The sequence below is a fragment of the Trichechus manatus genome, unplaced genomic scaffold (genome assembly GCF_000243295.1).
Source record: "Trichechus manatus latirostris isolate Lorelei unplaced genomic scaffold, TriManLat1.0 scaffold00063, whole genome shotgun sequence".
Lineage (NCBI taxonomy): Eukaryota > Metazoa > Chordata > Mammalia > Sirenia > Trichechidae > Trichechus > Trichechus manatus.
Window position 1 is genome coordinate 10,511,998 of NW_004443999.1, and position 21,476 is coordinate 10,533,473.

The window sequence follows — 21,476 nt, forward strand, 5'->3', positions numbered from 1 at the left end:
ACTTAGACACAGAGTTTCTGAAGACCTGTGGAGGTGCTGAAGTGGACACATGATTCCTTTCTTGATTTGGCTTCTACTCCAGCAGGAATATATCAACCACTGTAGGGGCAAACTGATTTCTCAAGAGTTTATTTGAACAACTTTGTGATAGTCTCTACCCAGAATTAACACCAGAGGGATAGTCTTACTTTGTCTTTCTATATATTTAAAAAGATATTTCTTGGGCAAACTTTTGGAATAAAATACAGTGAAAAGAACACTCTGTTTACCCTTAGATAATAAAACATAGGGCCCTTAGCATGCTCTGATTCTACAACACAAGATTTGAACGTGTTTCCAGATTATGTATACTTTTCACTTATTCTTGACACTAAATTCCAATTTACAGGTTTCTTCCCTAAACATGCTGATGAAAACTCAGTTCTTCAAAAGTTTTTGTCTAGAAAATACATTCCTGCATTTGATGAGAAGTTTGAATTTCCCTGTAGTTGATAATCGGAAGCCTAAAACATAATTTTGCTTTAAGGTAGTTATATATTCCTTCCCTGGAAAAGGACTGTTATTTCTACATTTCTTTAGAGACTCCAAAACCTAGGTGCTAACTTCTCTCTTGTGGCTCTCTTTGAAGGCCCTTAGAATAAAATAGATTTGTTCAATGCATCTCCATAGATTCACAAGATATTTTACTAGGTCAAAAGAAAAGGAATATTTTTATCTTGAGGAAATAGTGCTTTTCAGAAGACTAATAATGGTCTAAACTTATTTTACTACTACAGATATATTAGTAATTTGTAGCCTATTTACAGACACAGACTCTTATTGACATTGGGAATGTGTGTCTGAGCAGACAGCTCCAACTGACTTAAAAATGAGAAATGACCCCACAGTGAATTATTGAGTTATAAACCTCACCTCCTCCACCAAGATGAATTTTATATAAACATTCTGGTGTCTTCTGAGGAGGCCTGACCTGCAGGGAACCTGTCTGTCTAATTCTGATGTCCTGCAGAACTCCATAAGGCAAAGCCCTTTGCTTGTTCTAAAAATAGTGAGTATAATTAGTCTTACAAATCAATGTTTCCACTCATCAGGAAGACAAAATAACTTTTTAAATAGTATGCTTAATTTACATATCCAAGAGTCAACAAAGCTTCATCTACCGTTTATTTGACTGTATCCTTTTAGGAGAAAAAAATGCAGTTCATTGGCCGGCTGCCACTCTCCAAAACATAGCAGGTAATTAGAACTACACTGTTGTCATGTTTTCATAGCAAAATACAATCTGCTTTCAGAGGAAATATGCCATTATCTTATCTGGAGCTCCTTTATTTATAATTATTATGATATTTCTGCTTATGGATAAAATTAATAAAAATATGAGAAAATTTAAAATAGATTTCATGAGAAATATCTTCTGATTAATTCAACAAAATTTTAAAATATAAAAATAAAAAATATATATACATATGTACGTGCACATATGGGAGTCCAAAGCACTCAGCTACTAACGGAAAGGTCGGTGGTTCGAACTATCAGCTGCTCCACGGTAGGAAGATGTAGCAATTTGCTTCCGTAAAGACTTACAGCCTTGGAAACCCTAGGGGGCAGTTCTACTCTGTCCTATAAGGTCACTATGAGTCAGAATCAATTTGACAGCAGTGGGTTTTGGGTATATATACATATATTTGTAAATCTTTTACTTTTTTGTGTAATGAAAGACAGCAATAACATGCAACAATATTCTTTTTTAAACACAGTTAATACTATTGATATGTTCTTAACTAATTTCCTTCAAGGGACATAAAGCAATAGTAATTTACAGAGTTTTACTGATATTGGAATTGTACCATTATTAAACCATTCGGGGGCCAGTAGAAAAAAATACATATATCCCAAACATATGAGAATATATGAAAAATGTAAAGAATGGGATGAACTTAGGTTCTGTGTTTCTATGTTCATCTTTGGATGTGCATGAGTATCTTGTAAATTTTTAAACAAAGTTCCTATTAGTATTCCTCTAACAAGCAAAGCCATATTAATCTGTTTACTTTTCAATCATCATATCGTTTTCAAATGACTCAAACATTTTTTGGATCATAATTCTTCCTTGATCATCCGCTTCCCAAACCAAAAATGTTGCACGCCTGTGCATTTTCCAAAAATAAACATATTTGTCAAAGAACTCCCATATGTGAAATCACTGATACCACTGCACTCTTGCCTTGTTGACAGACCTATCTGGGAAGCACTTTTTTATAGGAAATCAGCTTTTGCAGCATGGCCTTTAAGGAATCTTGGTGGCACAGTGGTTAAAAGCACTTGACTGCTAACCACAAAGTCAGCATTTCGAACCCACAGGAGAAAGATGTGGCAGTATGCTTCCTTGAAGATTAAAAAAAAATCGAAAACCAAACGCACTGCTGTCCAATTGATTTTTGCTCATAGTGACCCTATAGGACAGAGTAGAACTGCCCCATAGGGTTTCCAAGGCTGTAATCTTTCTTTTTTTTTTTTTTTTCCCCACCAGTCATTGCTTTATTGGTTACAATTGAGTCCAGGATATGAACAAGTTGAAAAACTACAGTGAACCCTTCCATTCTAAAGCTCAGGTCTTTTCTTTTTTTCTTTATTGTGCTTTAGATGAAGGTTTACAGAGCAAATTAGTTTCTCATTAAACAATTAATACACCTATTGTTTTGTGACATTGGTTGCCAACCCCGTGATGTGTCAACACTCTCCCCTTCTCGACCTTGTGTTCCCCATTTCTATTCTTCCAGCTTCCTGTCCCCTCCTGCCTTCTCATCCTTGCCTCTGGGCTGGTGTGCCCATTTAGTCTCATACACATGGTTGAGCTACATGTATTATTGTTTGTTTTATGGGTCTGTCTAATCTTTGGCTGAAAGGTAAACCTCAGGAGTGACTTCAGTGCTGAGTTAAAAGGGTGTCCAGGGGCCATACTCTTGGGGTTTCTCCAGTCTCTGTCAGACCAGTAAGCCTGGTCTTTTATTGTGGATTTGAATTTTGTTCTACATTTTTCTCCAGCTCTGTCTGGGACCCTCTATTGTGATCTCTGTCAGAGCAGTCGGTGATGGTAGCTGAGCACCATCTGGTTGTGCTGGACTCAGTCTGGTGGAGGCTGTGGTAGCTGTGGTCTATTACTCCTTTGGACTAATCTTTCCCTTGTGTCTTTGGTTTTCTTCATTCTGTCTTGCTCCAGATGGGGTGGGACCAGTAGAGTATCTTAGATCGCCACTCACAAGCCTTTGAGGCCCCAGACGCTGCTCACCAAAGTAGGATGTAGAACATTTTCTTTATAAACTGTTATGGCCAATTGAGCTAGATGTCCTTCAAGACCGTGGTCCCCAGCCCTCAGCCTAGTAATTCGGTCCCTCAAGGAGTTTGGATGTGTCTATGAAGCTTCCATGACCTTGCCTTGGTCAGATTGTGCTGACATCCCCAGTACTGTGTACTGTCTTACCCTTTACCAAAGTTTCCACTCAAGGCTGTAATCTTTACAGAAGCCTTGGAAACCTGATTGGGCAGTTCTACTCTCTCCTATAGGGTCACTATGAGTCGGAATTGACCTAACAGCAACAGTTTTGTTTTGCTTTGTTTGTTTAGCATGACTTTAGAGTCAAGGATGATCATTTTCATGGCATCAGGATAGAACAGCAACATAATATGGGTGCTATGTATAAAATATTAATTTAATTACATTTAAAAATCAATAAATACTTGTTGAGGAAATGCATTAATGCTGGCCTACTGTGTTTCAGAGAGTGAGAAACCAGTGATAAATAAGCTGAAATGCCCACTCTCCTTACAGAGCTTACATTCTAACAGGCAAGGGAGGAGACCAAAGCTCTATAGTCTACTGTTAAGGGGATAGGGCACGATGGCAGCATATAGCATGATGAGCTGGGCGTATTCAGAGTCCTTCAAATCCTTTCTGAGGATATTACATATAAGCTAAACCTGAACTGAAGGATGAGTAGAAGTTTAAGAAAAACACTTATTTTACTCTCGCTTCCTTTGATTCAGATCATTTATTTTTGTTTCACATTAAATGTTGTATTATTTTATGTTTAGGTTAAATTATACATTTAGCCTACTTAACAATACTAATAAGCTTATGAATACTTCTGGATCATTCAAATTTACTAATTAAGCATGATAATAAAAATGTTTGCTTTCTGCAATTTGAGAAATTTTTCACTCTTCCTAAATAGAATGTGTATTACACAGTCAAGCTTCTCTCTCAAGTACATATTTCAAGTACCTGAAGGAAAAGGAAACAGAATTAAAACATTTATAATGTTAATGGCAATGGAATAATTTGGAAGAGGTTAGCGAGAATGGTTTCACAACTTAAAGAATGTAAAAACTGTTGAATTGGCATGTGTTTTGTTGTATATATTTTTACCACACATACAAAAAACTCTTACGGACCACAGTTCTACCCTGACACATATTGGGTCGCCATGAGTCAAAGTCAACTCAATAGGAATTGGTTATAAACATCTGAAGCTGAAAAAATTAGATAAATAGGAGAGATATTGTTATCACATTAATTTTATGAGGAAAAATTAAATGACCTCCTCTTTGTCATGTATTTTATAAATTATAGGAATGGACTATGTGGCCACAGGTTATAGTAAATAGGAAAGTTAAATAAAAATCATTTTAATTAGGTTTAAAAAACAGAATAAAATAGGGAATTTCTAGTTAAAAATTTTTACATAGATATTGGTTCCTAATGCAGCTTCTTCCAATTCCCCACTAAAGAAATAATTAAGAAATGGAAAAAAAGATGAAAATTAATCTAAGAGTGGCAATTAGTTATTGCTAACATCTGAGACTAGAGAAGAAATTCATTAATTATAAGATGTGTGGATCCCAACTAACAATCATAATCAGAATTTATATATTCATTCATTATTAACTGTTTACTATGAACCAAACATTTTGTTCTTTCTCGAAAGAAAGGTAGTAATACGATTTAGCTTTTTATCCCCACTGTTCTGGCTCTAGCTTAAAATCACAGCCAATATGAATAGAGTCATTTTCAACTTTCCAAAGACTATTGCAATGCAAAATCAGAAGAGTAAGGAATATTAACATGTGTATGTGCACTGTGTGGGGCTAGGGCCATGGAAGAGGGGTGGGCCCTGGTAGTCCAATACCCACATGGAAGCCATAATTATAGAAATAAAGTACCATGCATGTAAGTGGAAGCTGAAGAAAGAGTTGGACCTTCTTTTTTTTTTGTTTGTTCTCGATTATTTCAAATTGTCACTGAAAGAAGCAATGAAACAAGAGATAATACTCCCGTTCAGCAAAGTTTAACAAATTAGATGCTTTCTAGTTTAATTCAACTTTTGCTCTGTTATACAGTAGAACCTCATAGTCTATTTCCAACATTTACAAATAAAAATTAGATGAGATACATAACAATCCTTCTCTCTGTTATAAAATACTTGCTGAATTTTAGCAACAACTAAGTGAGCTTGAGCAAGGACAAGAGGGGAATTTATATACTCTGTACCACATTTCAACATGTTGCTTCTTATTCTAGAACAACAAAGAAAAATATTCTTGCGTTCTGCTTCTGCCTAGGATGCAGAAAGCTTCAAGAGAATGGTCACTTCCAAACTAACAAAGTAAAAAAAAAGGCCAGATAATCTACAGTATCACATTCTTTACTGAGCCCATTAGAGAGCTAAGGTCACAAGTCAGCCAAGTAAACCGAATTCCAGAGAGTGGTAAACCCTTTGAATGAGAGATAGGAGAAAGGAAGTGTTTTACTTTAGTCAGAGAAAGAAAGATGTGGATGCCATACAAACAAGCAAGAAAAAAAATAGCTAAAATTTTCAAACATTATGAAAGGAAACCCTGGTGGTGTAGTGGTTAAGAGTTTGGCTGCTAACCAAAAGTTTGGTAGTTTGAATGCACCAGGTGCCCTTTGGAAACCCTATAAGGCAGTTCTACTCTGTCCTATACGGTTGCTATGAGTAGGAATCGACCCGACGGCAACAGGTTTGGTTTTTTTGTTTTTTGTGAAACGTGGGTTAGCTCAGTTGGGAATAGCTAGAATCCCCAGGCCCAGGGCAGTTTACAATCACTCACAATCCCTTTTCCACAAGCCTCCAACAAGTGCGTATGGGAAAGATGAGGGGTACAGATTGATGGCACAGGCAGGGAAGAGGTTACCCACTACTGCTGGGGCACAGACACAAAGCCCTGACAAATTTCCTCCTCTGATAAGAAGCAAAAGCCTCAAAGCCCTGTGGTTTTGGTACCAAACACCCAATTACCAGGCTTCAGGTAAAAATTAATTCTGGGAAACAACAGAAGCAAAAATTGCTCTTTCTGAATGAGGGGAAATAGCCTTCTTACCAAGAACTTTGGCAAAGATCAATTGTGTCTGGAAGAAGCAGTAGAATCAAAAACTTTCTCAACCTGGGAAAGGGACGGGACAACATCCTGGGCCCAAAATTCTGCACTGATATCAGGCAGAGCTCAGTTACCCCTGGAGATAACTGCAGAACACGCACCACCGCAAGACCAATCACAGGTACTTGTATGAAAACGCTAAGAAAGCCTCTTCCCAAAAGGCCAGGTACACCCGTAAACCTGTTGCTGTAGAGTGGATTCCAACTCATAGCAACCCTATAGGACAGAGTAGAACTGCCCCATAGTGTTTCCAAGGAGAAGGTGGTAGATTCGAGCTGCCGACCTTTTGGTCAGCAGCTATAACTCTTAGCCACTGTGCCACCAGGGCTCCTCCAGGTACACAGGGCCTGCCTAAGACAGAGGCTGACCAGGTAGCAGAGAACCCTCCTGCCGGTGCAACAAACCAACTCTGAGTAAAACCAAATGGTCTACCTTTGGGCACGGACCAGAGCATACAGAGAGACCTCCCACCCTCTCCGTGGTACAGCTGTGCAGAGACTGCTGAAAGCTGAAGGTGGAGCAGGAAAACGGAGAACCATGTATCGTCAGCTAGTGTCATCATGTCTGCAGAGAAACATATCATATACCACTAGTCATTCTGTAAATCAGGACAAGCTTTCAAAATGTGATTTAGAAATATAGGTTACAAACCTTATGCATAAATTTTTAAGGTATTATTGAAATATAATAATCAGGAAAACCTAAAATGATGTGAGTAAACATAATATTAAAAATTTGAGAATGAACTAATTGTATAACAGTTGAGGAATAAATATATTTTGGTGTGCACATAAAATGGAAAAGGATACATCCATTAAAATTATGTCCTTGAAGAATATTTTAAAGAATGTTTAGTGAATGGGAACATGAAGACGATGATATGATGTGAACTGATAAGAGCTGTTAAATTATAACATTTTATATTTATAATATGACAAAAATGAAAGGTAAATTATATGCATAGGAACAAAGTACTCTAAACATTAAAAGCACTATGGCTATGAATACTCTTGCAGTTTTTATTTTCTTCAACTTTTAATTTTCTGATTTTCTTATAAGGTCCCATCGTTTGAAGTATCTTTAGAAAGCATTTAACTGAAGGAGAAGGCACACAAGTCACACGTTACAGCGCAATTATTTTTGCATTGTGAATGTACCACGTAAACTAGTCCCATCATGAAACAGAACATGGCCATCATCAAACAAGTCTGCTCCCAGTCACTATGCATCACCAGAGAGAGCCACTGTCCTGTTTTACAAAACCATAGATTAATGTCAGTCTTCGAACTTTACACAAATTGCATCATAAGGTATGCATTCTTTTATGTCTGGCTTATTTTGCTGTATGATTGGTCTTTGAGATCCATCCAAGTTGTTGCATAGTTTTGTGGTTTATTCAATCTCATTATTCGATAGCTCCATTGTTTGAATACATAATTTTTTTTTCCATTCTACTGCTGATTAATATTGAGATCTTCGGTAGGTTGGGGATATTATGAATAATGTTCCTATGAACATTACTTTGTGTCTTTTGGGTAAATATATTTAGGTATTTCTGTAGGGTGCATACTTAGGCATTTAATTGTTGAGTCACAGGTTATGTATCTATTCAGATTTTAGCAAATAGTCTGTTTTACCAAGTGGTTGTACCAATCTACACTCCCACCAGTGGTGTATGAGAGTAAGGATTGCTTCACATCATTATTAACACTTAACATTGTTTATATTTTTCATATTAGCCATTCCTGTGAGAATTTGGTGGTATGACATAATTTTAACTTGCAGTTCAGGATGATTAATGAAGAGTACCTTTTTCATATCTGTTACTAGCTACTACATGTCTTTCTTTGGAAGTGCCAGCTCAATGTTTTGCCCATTTTTTCTATTGAGTTTCCTGCTTTTCTCCTATTGATTGATAGTTCTTTATAGAGCTGTGCATTTTTCCTTTATTAAATACATGCCTTGCAAATATCTTCACTTTGTGGCTTGCCTTTACACTCTCTTAATGCTGTCTTTTGAAGAAGAGAATTTTTTAAAAATAATTCAATGCAGTCAAATTTATCAGTTCCCCATTATATTTGTTTTCTGCTTAGAAATAGTTGCCTATCAAGTGCATAAAGATTTCCTTCCCTGATTTTTCTGAAAGCTTTATTTTTTTATATTCTACGTTTATGATCTGCATTCCACCTAGAATTGATGTTTGTATATGATGTGAGGGAAGGGTCAAAAGTTTTTTTTTTCCATGTGCATATCTCATGGATCAAGCAACAGTTATTGAAAAGATTATCATTTCCTTACTGCTCTGCAGTGTCACCTCTGTTAAAACTAAGATGACCATATACCTTTGGGAGTGTTTCTGTTCTCTTTATTTCTCTTCAATAGATCTATTTATTTAATTCTGTTTTAAAAATACAAGTTAAAAAATAAATTGAACTATATATTCAAATTTTAACAAATATCTTAGGAAATTTTCATTTTTTAAAATCATTTTTATTTTCCAATTATTTATAATAATCACATTATTTTAATAACAAGAAAAGTAAATACTAAAACATAGAAGTAATTTCTTTCTTATAACCCTTATGCCCTTATGCTATACTTTGATATAAATATTCTCCCAGAGGATACCATTATTTATTTCTGAAATTTGGTTTCAGAAAGGAATGGAATATTTACTCAGACTTTGATTATTGAAATGCACTTTCCCGCACACATACCAATAAACACATATGTACACAATACACATGCTTATAGTTATAGTTAAGGTTATATATAGGCATTTATTCTATTTTGTTACACCAAGTGTGTATTACATAGGCATTTATGTTTAATTCACCATCTTTTAATGCACACATATTCAGGGATCTATAAACAACAAGAATAACAAAAACAAAAATCTATTACAGAAATATAGCAAACACAATGGTTTCCTGATTTTTGGAACAATTTATACCGTTTAACTCTCCACCCTCTTTCTTTGTATTTTTCTACAGTGGTTTTAAGCTTTCAGTTAATTAGATTTAAAAAATTATTGGCAATCATATTTTAAGTGGATTTTTACAGCACATGTCAAGATAAAATCAAAAAGAACCTAGTCTAAATTATAGTAATTCATTTAGACATAGGTTCTTTATATGGAGAATGAAGCAAAGATAACCATTATCTTTACTGCTTTTCCCATTTGCATTAGAGCTATTATTTATGGCAATTAGAAGAGAATGCATTTTAAATATATAAAAATCAGAGGAAAGAGAATAAAGCCTTTTATGTTGGTATCGTTGCACTTATATTCCCTAACTCAGTTATGTCCAAAATTATTAGAAGTTATTTTGGAATTTGGTATCCAATTTATCAGACATTAAATACATTTTCTCAGCTGTGAGTATTTACCTATTATTTGCATTTTATTTTATACACTTTAATCTTCAAAAAGAAATTTGAAATGAGAAGTAACAGGGTAACCAGATAACAGAGTGTTTCAAAAATAAGGGGATGTTGTTAGGATATTTAGCAAAACATTCTAGGTAACTTTTTTTCCCACCAAATGTACTGAATTTACCAAATTTTTTCCAAATGTATTTAATTTTTTCCAAAATGTACTGAATTCTCCAAATTTACTATGCATGTAAACGTACAGCATCTTAACTGGATGCAGCATCATTCACAATTTATAAATGCATTTCAGGAAGAGTTTCCTCACTTAAGTGAAAAGAAATGCTTAACAGAAATTGCTTCCTGTACTACGTGATAAATCTAAACAAAAGGACAACCAGTTATGACTTGCTGAAAGGGTTAGGGAACCAATAGGAAGTAAATAAAAGGCAAGAAGTTTATAAAAACTATCATAATTTTGCAGTTTATCCAAAACTGGAAACAGAGAGGAAGGATTATTCTTATAATGACTGGAGGATTTATCTGGAGTAGGGGCGGTAACCAATATGAATGGTAATCTGAGCTAGATTCTGAACCTATTCAACCTACTTTTACTATTTGATTCATAAAGATTCACCACCTATTTTGCCCTTGTAAGAACAGCCTTCATCCTCTGTCAAGTGGCAGTTGTAAGAACACAGAAACAGGAAATATTTAAACACGTGTTACCACCCAAGCTAGAATTTCCTTTGAATAATCTGGAGGAACAGCATTTTAGAAAACAAACTTTATTATCTAAACATTAAAAAATTATTCTATTTTAATAACAAAAATGTATTATCAATGCAATATTGGTTACATAAAATTCTTGTGTGTGGCAGTAGGGGGAGAGCCTCCACTGAATTTAAAACTACAAAATTTGATACTCAAATTTAATAACACAAATTCCAGTTCTGTTTTAGAAAAGTACCAAGGTCACCACAATGTGGACATTGTGAATATTGCTTCAATAAAAAGAGCCATAATCTAGTTTTTTAAAGGATTTTTGCTCATTAGGTATTTTCATTTTAATGGTTATTATTGCTTTTGATTTTGATTTGCATTGATTATATTCCTGATGTTCTTGGTGACATGAAAAAGGGAATCAATTGACAGTCTGAGTCCCCTGGTAGTAGGTAGGAGTCTGAGATCAGTAATTCTAACATTAACAGATGTGAAAAGGATTATCTGAACATGAACAAATATATAACACCACCATTAAAACCTCAATAATTTGGTCACACCCTTCAAAATTCATCATTTGAATGGAATGCGTTCATGTTTATTTTGGTGAATAAATCCTTCCTTCACAGATCAAAGGGTATAAACTAAATACTTGAGGGGATATTATGTTTACAAGCCCTTTAGACACACTAATTTATAGAAGTGGCCACTTAAGAATTGTCAATCCATAAGAATTTTTTAAATGAGAGATTGTAACTCTTTCATTCCTGCTCTAAAAATGCTCAGATTTACCCAGTCTTAAAATAAGTACCCCTCATCTTAAGATATGCCCTTGAACAGATCTTATTTCAAGTCTCTTTTTCATGGCAAATCTTTTTGAACTTTGTCTTAGGCTGGGTTCTCTAATAGAAGAGCCTAAGAACTTTGCACACCGTATATCAGATAAGGCACTTGTATCCATGATAAAGAATTCTTACCACACAACAATAAGAAATAAATAATTGAATTTAAAAATATTGGTAAAATATTTGAAGGAATATTTCTCCAAAATTGATATACAAATGGTCAATAAGCATACGAAAAGATGATCAACATCAATAGTCATGAGCAAAATGCAAATAAAAACCAAAACATTATCATGTTTCACACCCACTAGGTGGCTAAACAGACAATAACAAATTTCTATAAGGGTATGGAGAAATTGGAATCCTTATACATTGTAAAATGGTGCAACCACTTTGGAAAACAGTTCAGTTCCTCAAAAAGCTAAATACAGACTTACCGCATGACCCAGCAATTCCACTCCTAGGTATATACTCAAGAGAAATGAAAATGTATGTCTACATAAATTCTATACACAAATTTTCGTGGAAGTATTATTCATAAGACACAAAAAGTGGAAACAACCCCAATGTCCATCAGCTGAAGGATAGACAAACCAAATGTGGTCCATCATACATGGGAATATTATTTGTCTATGAAAAGGAATGAAGTATTGATATGTGCTACAACATGGATGGACCTTGAAAACATTATTCTAAATGAAAGAAGCCAGTCATTGAATACCATAAATTGTATTATTGTCTTTATATGAAGTTTCCGAATAGACAAATCCTTAGAAATAGAAAGTAGTGGTTTCCAGGGGCTGGTGGCAGGGATTGATTGGGAGTGACTGCAAATGGATATGCTTTTACTCTGTGGTATTGAAGATGTTCTGAAATTAGATAATGTTGATGTTTGCATAAGTACCTGAACCACTGACTTGCACACTATAAAGCGTAAACTTTATGGTATGTGAATCATCTCAATAAGGTTGTCATTAAAAAAAAAAAACATTACAGAGATGAAATATACATCTGTATAGCCCCAAATCCACCCAAAAAATGGAATTGATTTCAATAGTATTTATAGTTATAACCTTTCCCAAAGAGAAAATTTCAAATTCAGATAGTTTCACTAGTAAAGTCTATGAAATTTTAAGGAAGACATATTAAAAATTTTATACAAAATCTTCCAGAAGATTAAAGACAAGTGAATACCTCCCCCTCTTATTCTTTGAGATCATCATTGCTCTTATAATAAAATGACATTTTAAAAAAGAAAACTACTGACCAATTTCTCTCATGAACCTGGACACAAACCTTTTAAAGAAAATTTTAGCAAATCAAGTCCAAGGATATATAAAATGAGGAGTGCATCATGATCAAGTAGAGTTTATCCCTGGAATATAAAGCTATTTCAGCTTTTAAAAATCAGTCAATGTGATTCACTTTATTAAGACATCTAAAACAAAAGCCATATAAACAATTAACTCAATGGATACAGAAAAAAATGTGTAACAAATCCAACATTCATATGTCATCAAACTAGGAATAAAAGATAACTTCTTTAACCTGACTGAAGTCATCTACAAAAATCTAGAGCCAAAATCATACACAGTGGTGAAAGACTGAATGCTTTTCTTTTAAAAACAGGAAAGAGACAAGGATGTCTATCTCACCACTTCTATGCAGCATTGTACAATAATGTGCAATCATCCAAAGAAAAGAAATAAAATTCAACTAGATAGGAAAGGAAGGGGTAAAACTGTATTTATTTATAGACAGCAGGTTTATCTATGAGGAAAATCCTTTGGAAGCTACCAAAATCTACTGGAATTGATAAGTAAGTTTAGAAAGGCTATAGGATACAAAATCAATATGCAAAAATTAATTGTATTTCTATATAATAATGAGCAACCAAAAATTAAATTTTAAAAATACCATTTATAATAGCATCAAAAGTATGAAATACTTAGGGATAAATCTGAGAAAACAGGTAAACCTGCTCTGTAAATCTGCTCAGTGTAAACCACAAAAATCTGCTCCATATAAACTGCAAAACATTGTTGTGAGGAAAAGAAAAAAAAAAGGAGCTATACTATGGTCATGGATTGGCAGACTCAGTATGATTAAGATGTCACTTTCTCCCAAATTGATATATAGATTCAATGCAATCCCAAACAATATTTCAGCAGGCTTTTTTAAAAAAGGAAATTAATAAGTTGATCCTAAAATTCATATGGAAATGAAAAGGTCCTACAATAGTCAAAACGATTTTGAAAAAAAAAGAAAAATGCTGGAGAACTTTTACTACTTGATTTCAAGACTTACTACAAGCTATAGCCATCAGTAGAGTACGGCATTGGTGTTAAGACAGACAAATAGATCAATAGCACAGAAAAGAGAGTCCAGAAGAGACCCACAGATAGATGGTTAATTGATTTTTGACAAGGTACAAAAGCAATTCGGTGGAAAAGGACAGTCTTTTCAACAAATAGTACTGGTACAATTGGATAAACATATGCATATAAGTAAACTTCAATCCATAATTAGCACCACATATAAAAATCAACTCAAGATGGATTTTAGACCTAAATATAAAACCTACAACTATAAATCTTCTAAAGAAAATCTTTGTGTCCTTGGGTGAAGTGGTAAAAGACTTCTTAGATACAATAGCAAAGCCTGATCCATAAAAGAAAATATTGATAAAATGTACTTCATCAAAATTAAGAATTTCTACTCTTTGAAAAACACTGTTACGAGAATGTAAGACAAACTATTGACTAGGAAAAATATTTGCATATCACTTATCTAATAAAGGATTTGTATGCAGTATACATACAGAATTCTGAAATTTCAGTAATAAGACAACTACAAAATTAAAAAACGGGAGAAAGATTTGAAGAGACTCTTCACCAAAGAAGATATACAGATGGCACACAAGATATGAAAAGAATCTCAGTATTATTAGTTATTAAGGAAATGCAGCTTGAAACCACCATAAAGTCCCACTATGTACCTATTAGAATATTTAAAAATTAAAATAGCTGATCATACCAAATGTTGACATGGATGTAGAATAACCGGAATTCTCACACACTTCTCCTTGGAATGTCAAATGATTCTCAACTACTTTGGAAAACGGTTGAGAAACTGCCAAGATTCTAAAAATGTAAACATACACCAACCATAAAATTTAGTCATTTCACTGCTAGGTATTTACTCAAGCTAAATGTAAGTGAATGCCCATACAAAGAATTGTACCCAAATATTGACAGTAGCTTTATTTGTAATTGCTAAAAAATTGAAGCAGCTTAAATTTCCATCAGCAAGGGAATGAATAAACAGACTGTGGTTTATCTGCACTTCGGAATACTACTCAGCAATAAAAATGAATGAACTATTGGTATATGTAACAATACTGACCAATCCCAATAATTTTTTCCTGAATGAAACAAGCCAGACAAAAAAGAGTAAGTACTGTATGATTCCACTTCATAAAACTGTAGAAAACACAAACTGGTTCATAGTGACAGAAAGAAAATTTCCGGTTTCCTAGCTTGGGGAAGGAGGGTTATACTACCCTACCATCCTTGCCAGCATACACACACACACACATCTTAGATTGCAGGTGGTTAAAGTATGTCTCTGGTTTTAACCAACAAAATTTCTTCGGCTACACCGTGATCCAATTTAACATGAAAATGAAATCATAAAATGTACTGTTTTCTCTACCCACAATCGTCTTTCTCCATATGTTTATGCAGTGGCCATTTTGTTGGTATTCACAGCTCTACTCAACTACTAACTCCTCAAAAGAGCCTTCCCTGATTTTCATACATAATTTTCTTTCTCTCCTTTTTCTATACACTATTCTGTAATATTTTCTTTATAGTGGTTAGTGTTTGAATTTATTTATTAACTATTTCTTTGTTTCCCTTTTTTTAACTAAAGTGTATATGCCACAAGAGAATGGCTTTGATAATTTGTTCAGTGCCTGCATCTTCAGAACTGAGAGCAGTGCTTGGTGCCTAAGGATGCTTGTAAGTGTTCGCTGAATGACTGTTGCTAACTAAATGTGGATGGAGCTAAGTTAATAGGAATCAAGACAGGGAACTGAAGACATTTCTGTCTGTTGGTTTCTGTTTCATCAGTACATTAAGAAGCAAGAGATGGAAGGTATTTGGAAAGGAATCCTAAGTACAACATCCTTAGCCTGGCATTCGAAGCCTTCCTTTATCTGGTTTTAGTCCATCCTTCCCCATTTTAAACCCTCACCTCTCACCCCTCCAAGAATGTGCTTATCATATAATCTTCCCCCATCACTGCTCAGACTATTTCCTCATCCCAGAGTACAATTTCCCCACCTCTCCTGCCAAAACCCTACTGAAGTTTCTAGCTTAAATTCAAATGTTCTTTCTACATGAAACTTTATCTGAATACCCATTTAGAAAATAACATTATTTTTATTTATTTATGCTTCTAGGTACTTCTTTGGCATAACTGCTAACATTTTTATGCTACCATTACTTTTGTCCATACCTAATCTTTCTTTGAATGAAAAGTCCTTGAAGACAAGTATCTAACTGAGCTGTGTCTTAGTTAGCTAGTGCTGCTATAACATAAATACCACAAGTGGATGGCTTTAACAAATAGAAATTTATTTTATCATAGCTTAGGAGCCTAGAAGTCTGAAATCAGGGCGCGGGCACTTGGGGAAGCCTTTCTCTCTCTTCTGGCTCTGGAGGAAGGTCCCTGTCTCTTGAGTTTCTGATTCTAAATGATCTTCATGTGGCTTGGCAACTCCCTTCCCCCATCTCTGCTACTTTCACTTCCTTGTTTAATCTCCTTAATATCACAAAAGAGATTGATTTAGGACCTGCCCTACACTAATCTAAACACATTAGCATAGCAAAGACCAACAGGATTTTAACTACAGACATAGAGGTTAGGATTTACATCACATATTTTTTGAGGACATAATTCAACACACAACAAGCTGTGTATTATGCTCAGTGCTTTTTATGTAGTAGATACTCCATACTTCCGTTGAATTAATTGAAAAATTATAAACCTGGGTTAACATAAAATAAGAACCTCTATTAGACAATATTTTGCTTGCATGCTTCTCAGTATGAGTACTAAATTTAATCCAGCATGTAATTTATGATTTATAAGCAAATACCATAGGAAAGATCCTGAGATAAGCACTGGCAGTAAAAGTGATGAATAAATAATAACCACAAATGTGTATATTTCAACAGATCATATCTATAGCATTTTGATCAGAGGCTGACTTCTGTAATAGAAATAAGGGCTGAAGTGTTAGCTAGAGGTGTAAACTGTTTGCAGTGCCAGTACAAAAAAAGAAAAGAAAAGACTGATTTGAGGTTTACTGTAAGCGTTATGAAAAGATGACATTTGAAGTGGATGCTGAGATGTAAAACATTCTGATGCTCAAATACGGAGGATCAGAAGGAGTGAGGAGGAACTGTTTTAAACCTGGGAGAACATCATAAGCAAATCCAAAAACATTTCTTCTAAAATAGATTATTTTCTATATTTTATTGAATGCGTGAGATGTAATAATACTTTCATGCATTAAAAAAATAAACATTGAGCAACAGCCATATGCCAGGTGCTATGTTGGTCATTGAAAAATATTCTGAGGACACATCATCACAATCCTTGTTTTTCAAGGCACTTAGCATCGACATAATGAAGTCAGCAGATGATTGTAGAATAGCACGGCAAACACCATCATATAGTTTTAACAGGAGCTCTTGGGTACGTGTGAAGGTTATCTATCCAGCCTGAACGTGGGAGTGGAGATGAACTTGGGGAAGGAGGATTCAGGAACTATAGTTTTGAGGAGGTAACATCTAAAGTAAGCCTCAAAGTGTCAGGGGAACTAAGCTACATGCTTGCGTGAGAGTTGTGAATACAGGTTGGAAGGCGAAGAACAGGAGGAGCTATAGCAAGTTAATAATATCTGGAATAGAACTCAGTAGGAGTTGTGGCTGTTGTAAGGCATAAGGCTTCTGAGAAGCACGTGGTCAAATAATTTGGGGTCTTTAGAGCAATACTGAAAAAAATTATCTTTTTCCTGAAGACCAGGGGTACATTAAAGAATTCGTAAGAGGTAAAATGAAGGTCAGAACTTTCTAAGAATTACCATTTTGGTAGTAGCGCGGATAATGGATTGGAAGGAGCAAGACTGGAGTCAGAGAGATCATTTAGGCAGCTGCATATATTGGGTGTAAGTGGATAGAGACTCTTCCCAAGGGAGTAACCAAAATGATAGAGAACAATGAAGAAATTCCAGAGAAATGAAAAAAGCTCAATTAAAATGAGCATAACACTGCCTTAGAGGGGGATGAGAGAGTCAAAGAATGTCAAAATGGTGCAAAGTCTCTGGCTTGAGTGATATTTTGGGTGATGGACAATGCAGTCTGTGGAAAGTGTTGCGGGCTTGCTTTCACTTTAATCATAGGATTCCTGTCTCTAGACAGCTAGAGGGAAAAAAGGACATGCTTTTTTCAAGGCAAACTGAAATTAGACTTGCTTTCACTTTTCCTTAGCATAACTAATAAATATAGGGGTCAGGCAATTAATTACAATTTGACACACCACTTAAATTTAGCATAGAGGATCATGGAGTAGGGAGGTCACTAAGTGGTTAATGATGCTGTGGGTAACAGCCCTTTCTGCAGCACTGGTATTGCCCAAGAGAGCTTGGCCATCACAGGCTGGGCTTTCAATAGCAGGTGGACAGAAAGCACCATACCATGACTGAGGAGCAGCTGATGCCTGACTGGGCACTCAGTGACTTTCTCAACAACTTTCAACCGGTTTCTTGGCTATATCAGACTATTAGTGCCTTAATTCAGGTTATTTAGATTTTGCATCATCATTTAATTTGGGGAAGTCTATGCATCTAATCCTCTCCTTGGCTTATCACAAGGGCAGGCGGGTCACACAATAGACTGGGCAATTCAACTCTCCAGCATCATTTCTTTGAATGTGAGTTTAAAAGTTAATATGATACCTAAGTACATACAGGAAACTAACAGATGAGGGGTATGTGACAGCCAGTTCAGCACGGTTTGCCAAAGGAAGGCTGTTCAACCTGATTTTTCTTACACTGTTAAGTGGAGAGTGGTAGCATGAATTGCCAGCAAACGCAGGAGAGAGACAGGTTTGGAGGTGTGTGGTGAAGAGATTAAAATGGGAGTTCAGTTTCAGTCATGTTGATTTATACTACTAGTTGAACAGTGGGGGCATTAGTGATGGTAACTAGTGCCCAAAGGCAAATCTCTAAATTGCGCTTCCCTCACCCATCAGAGTGCCCAAGGGCAATCTCTAAATTGCCCCGCCCCCCACAAATTTTGAAATGAATAGACCGTGATAAAAAAAATAAAAATAAATAAAAAACTCATTGCTGTCAAGTGGATTCCCACTCATAGTGACCCTATAGGACAGAGTAGAAGTGCCCCATAGGGTTTCCAAGGAGCACCTGGTGGATTCGAACTCCCAGACTTTATGGTTAGCAGCTGTAGCCCTTAACCACTACTCCACCCGGGTTTTCAGATGTTGATAGTGGTGACAAAAAGGAGAAGCCCAAGCGCTACTGGAGGCCTGTGCACAATTTCCCACCGCACCCGCCTCCTGGGTGGTGAGTGGGCTTACAGGTGGGCTCCAGGGGCGCTGAGGCCTTGGCAGCTGCAGCAGCGGCCGTGGCAACAGCGCCTCTGGGCTGGTGAACCATCCCAGCAGTCACCGAGAGCCGAGGCAGCAGAGAGCAGCGCCAAACATGGCTGAAGCAGAATGGGCTTTCTGGAGCAGCTCAAATCCTGCATAGTTTGGTCTTGAACGTATTTCTGGCCTGTGTGGTGTCACCCTCTCTGACAATGTCACCCTGTGCGATCTGTACCCTCCCCCCCAACTAGTGACGCCACTGGCACCCCCTTGTACTTGTACCCAGTAGCAAGTGCTCCCTCTGCCCCACCCTTGCTAAGCCTCTGTTGAACAGCCAAGTAGAAATCCCTTGTATGTGTATATGTGTATTCATGTGAGTGTGAGCGTGATATATATGAAGATCTGAAAAGAGATTTGCTCTGAAGCTTTAGATTTGGGAGTAGGCTTATCCATTGATGAGCATATGTGGAATGAAAATGGAGGCAAATGGGCTACCTGAGTGAAGCAGTTAATTGTGATCACGTCTGATAGTCACTAAAATGTCTTGTAAATTTAAAACTAGTTTCAGGTTCTGTAAAATCAAACCAGCTACAAACATGTTGTTGTTGGGTGCCGTAGAGTCAATTCGGACTCATAGCAAATCTATGTGACAGAGCAGAACTGCCCCATAGGGTTTTCTTGGCTGTAATCTTTATGGAATCAGATTGCCAGGTCTTTCTCCTTGGAAGCCACTGGGTAAGTTCCAGCCACCAACCTTTTGGTTAGCAGCTGAGCGCTTAAACATTGTGCCACCAGGGCTCCTTACAGACAATGTAAGATAACATATTTTTAAATTATCAGATTATTTAATTTTTTACAAAACATATTCAAATTTAAAATAATTACAGACTACTTGTGGAAAGGAATTCATTTGTTCAATTTATAGAAACATTTTTCAGATTGTTTTATTTTATTCAACCAGATATCAGAATATAAACTAACTGGTAATAAATATTCCCTAAAGTAACAGACCAAACAGAACCTTAATTGCAAAGACTGTATAATTAAAGATATTCATTTTCATCCTAATAATGAAATCATGTGCATAAAATAATTTATCCATTATTGGATTAAAATATTCTCCAAACCTGATGTTACTTAGGAAATCCTATTTTTTCTAACATAAAGTCTAACTCATGTCAAATGATCCAAACATGTGAAGAGGGGAATTTTGTTTTATGCAACTTTAAACTGTAGTTTAACAAGCAAAATTTACATGAAAATGTTATTACAAGAATAATCCATTATTTAAATTCATGAATGTTTGTACATCATGGGAGCATTACATTAAAAAATCCCTGTGGCAATACCTGCTTCAGACAGAACATCATATTTAGATCTGAATAACAGGCTTCAAAATGCAATACAGACATCCATGAATTTTTCTAAAAAAATATATTATAAAACATTCATCTTATTGTAAAATCAAACAAGATCTAAGAAAATTCAGAACTCTAAATGTACAGAGGAAGCTGGAGTTGGATCGATGAGAAATTATTAATCACCATTAGACACAGCTTTTGACAGGTATGCAAAGTAAAATTTTTAAAACTTTCATTCGACTCTTATCCATATGACTGACTTATATCGAAAATATACTTCTCAAGTCATCCACAGAGTTCTTAGGATGATGTACGTGTCTTTTGAAATTATAAAATATAAGCCAGTCAATGAACGCATATGTATGTCCTTTAGGATGCAATCAAAAGCAAATTTTCCTATAAATCTTTTTTTTCATTGGGGGGCAATGAGAATTTGACATTTGAAGACAATTCCTGGAGAGACTGAAATGGATCACTATAGCCAAAAGCAAGCTTGAAGGTGATATTCTTATTTATAGAATCCTGGACACAGAAAGCTTTTTAATGCTTGTGGAAGTCTATTGTTTGGAGTTATACTGAAAAGAATGCTACTTTCACTGGCAAAATCAGATACAAAAGGTTTTAAAAGATATGGATCTTGCTTCAAAAGGATTTTTCTTTTAGACTATCTGTACCTCCCACGGTGCCTAGCCCATCAGCGATCTGATTTCTCATCAGTAAACAGTCGCTAAACCAAAGAACTATTGTGAAAGTTAAATGAGATGCTGTTTGTAAGACATCAAGTTTTATTTGTAAATAAAATGAGGCATGAGATGGATTGACACAATAGATACAATGATGGGCTCAAACAAACCAATGATTGTGAGGATGGCTCAGGAACGGGCAATATTTTGTTCTGTTATATATAACTAACAACAACAATAATAACATTTTTTGCAAAGATTTCAGAAACCTCCACAAAAGAATCACTTAGACAAGTACTATCTAACAGAAATAATAATATTCATCGAACATTTAATTTTAAATTTTCTAATAGCATTAA